Source organism: Haemaphysalis longicornis, unplaced genomic scaffold (assembly GCF_048455015.1).
Source record: "Haemaphysalis longicornis isolate Haplotype H1 unplaced genomic scaffold, Haemaphysalis longicornis Haplotype H1 scaffold_76, whole genome shotgun sequence".
Lineage (NCBI taxonomy): Eukaryota > Metazoa > Arthropoda > Arachnida > Ixodida > Ixodidae > Haemaphysalis > Haemaphysalis longicornis.
In genome coordinates, this window is record NW_027526436.1 from 1062669 (window position 1) to 1065797 (window position 3129).

The following is a 3129-nucleotide window of genomic DNA, read 5'->3' on the forward strand; positions in this document are numbered from 1 at the left end:
TTCAATGGTGAAAGGAGTTAATGTATTGGACATCGAACCGAGATGCCCGGTGAAATATTTTATAGACAATCCCCTCAGTGGGCATGGGCGAAATTGGGTTGGTCTGTTGTCCGAAAAGTCACACGGGAAGCATCTAATGTGTCTCAAACATACACAAGGCAACTATCATCGTCATGGGCTAATTTCTCTGAGTGGATGAGTGTCAGGTGGCGGGAGTACAAGTGACAAAAATCATGAGTGAATGCACTGCGTGGTATATTTAGATGGTATCGAAAATCACAACGTCCATCCGATCCCCCCATTCAGCAAACAGCTTCGTTTTTGTCTTCTCTTTTTGACATGGCCCTGTCCCCGTCGAAGGCTATCCTCCCAGCCGATGGCAGAGTGGACGTGCTGGTGCGGAGAGAACGAAGAAGGATGGCGTTTCGGAGGGTGAAGGTGCAGAACTGTGGACTGTTGCTTTCGCATTTGCCGTGCCGTAATGGGGCCAAATCTAGTAAGTCTGCCAAGTTCTGCATGGGCAAATTTTCGAATGCGTCTTCGAACCACAAGGCCCTCAATACGGAATGGAGCTTACAGTCCTTGCGCTGCCTACCGACGCGCGGCGTCCACACTTCAAGCGACATGCCCATCAGCGGAGAAGTAACGATGGCGTACAAGGACGGCCTCCTGGAGATCATGGTGCCGCTGCCATCGCGCCACGACCGCTGTCGCTTCACTCTTCAGCCCCTGGGCAGCATGGTGGGCGACCTTGTGCGGAGCATCTGCGCCGAAGACCAGGCCGTGGACGACATCCACGTCACCTCCGCCGACGGCGTTCGCATTGCGTCGACATCACCAATTGTGTCTCTCCTGCGAGAAAACTTCGTCCTCACCATAAACAACAAGGTCTTCCTGGTTCAACCACCACCGGTAAAGCCTTTGACTAGCGAAGAGACGCAGACGCTCACAGACCTAAAGATGATGGTGGCCCGATTGTACGAGAGCCTGACCGTGAGCGAACACCAGCTAGAGCAGGAGCGTAAACTCCTGGACCGCCTGTACGCCGTCAAGGAGCAGCTCGTACCGCTGGAGGAGAAGAAGCAGGAGCTGATGACGCTGTCCCGGCGTCGCACGACGTTCCTGTCATGGCTGGGCCTGGGTCTGATGAGCGTCCAGTTCGGCGTCTTGGCTCGGCTCACCTGGTGGGAGTACTCGTGGGACATCATGGAGCCCGTCAGCTACTTCGTGGGCTACGCCACTACGATGGCCATGTACGCGTACTTCGTGGTCACTCGACAGGACTATGTGCTTCCTGATGTGCGCAACCGCCTATTTCTGATTGCCTTCTACAAATTTGCTCGGCGTCGGGGCATGGATGTGTCGCGCTACAACGACCTATGCAATGAGCTCACAGAGATCGAAGAAGACTTGCGCCGCCTCAGAGACCCGCTGCAGAAGCACCTACCTATGCGCGAGCTCTGCTCGCCCGTCAAGGACCGCAGCTAGCTGTTCACGCGCTCCTTCTAGTTAATCCCACCCACCGCCCCCCCTCTTTTATCAGGCTCTCTTTAAGGATTTGGGTTTCCGTGCTTCAACCCATAATTTTTGTCCTATTTTCTTAGCAGCGCACGAAATTGCCCGTTGAAGATTTAGGCGCACTCGATGTTATGTACCCGCCGCTGCCTTCAGTGTACGGCAGGGGCTTTAAAAGTATGGCCAATCGTTGGAGGAAACTATTCAGGTTCTGCGCTTGAGCTGCTATAAACTCGACCGAACACCCTGCGGTCGCCTGCGCTGAGTATGTGAATCAGCAAAACTGAGCTGAAAATAGGTATTCTTCCAAATTTAAACTCCCAAGTAGATAACTGATTTTACACAAAATAAAAAAATGTTACAAAGAAGGTTTTCCTTTTGGTGCATTTCTAACGCAGTTTCTGGACAAGTGCTGCAGAAATTAATCTTGATCTAAAGAGTAAGGATGAACGTCGTGTGGAAATTGCCGGCTACGCGAACATCTTCGTTTTCTCCTTACAAAAGAATGGTCGGTCGGCACAGCCTAATAGGAATTGACAAATCGCCCGTGAGCTTTTGGTGACTGGTAATGGAAACAACGCAAAGACAACAGGCTACGAAAACATGGGAGACAGGACACGCGCTGTCTAGCAACTGAAATTTTAATCTACACGATAAAGATATATACACACATGAAAAAACAATTCACCGAGTCCGCATTTGCTTCATGGCTGCTACAATTGTCACAGGTCGATCGATCCATGTGGGTATGTTGTTAACCCTGTAATGGTGTTTATCCCAGATAACATGAAGATTGAGCCCTATGAGGTACCAAACAACGTCAAATTGAATTTACGTGAACATGCAGGTACCATTGGGCAACGCCAGACCTGAAATGTTCACCTTGGGACTAACGCTGAGCTGTCACTTACCCAAAAGGAATCACAGACCGCTGTACCCCGCCTTACTCAGCCACTTGCATGGTGAGGCTGGCACGCACCCGGTTTGGCTGCTTTAGGAATTTTGGGGCGAAGTCCCATGGTGGCTCGGGCTGTCGGCGTCTCATGTTGTAGTCCTCTCATGTAGTCGTAGTATCATGCAGTCACGGTACTAAAACACCGGGACACTCCCTTTCCAATGCCTCACGCTAGAACGTAACGCGATCTAAAATAACACACCGGGACACTCGTTCTGGAACGCCTTGCGCTAAAACGCTTCGTGCTGCAGACACGAGACTTACAGTCAAGCTGTATATTTCTACCCACCAACGGTTTCATCTCCGTGGGACAAAACGCAAAGGCGCCAAGGGTACACTTAAACACTGCAGGCTTCGCCCCTCCCCAGGTTTCACGTTAGTGGAGATCGTTCGGGACCTCTTTTTATTCGGAAGTGCCTGGGTACACGCAGAGAATGGGAATTTGATAGACCTGTTCTGGCCAAGGTGATTTAAGTAAACCTAATTCCTGGAAAACTAAGCCAACTAATGCGTAAATGGTGTTTGAAACAATTTTCTTTTTATAGCGGTTAGTAGTACACCCTTCTGGGGCACTCCCACAGATGGTGTCGCTATCGGTACCCTTTGAATAGCTTTAGTGTAGTATATCGTCACCCGATTAACTCGATACGGCTGTCCAG

General features: G+C 50.7%; 1 pseudogene; it reads left to right on the forward strand.

Moving 5' to 3' along the window:
- The first annotated feature begins 417 nt into the window (after nucleotides 1-417).
- Nucleotides 418-1488, forward strand: LOC144148087 (calcium uniporter protein, mitochondrial pseudogene; annotated as a pseudogene).
- Nucleotides 1489-3129: the final 1641 nt, after the last annotated feature.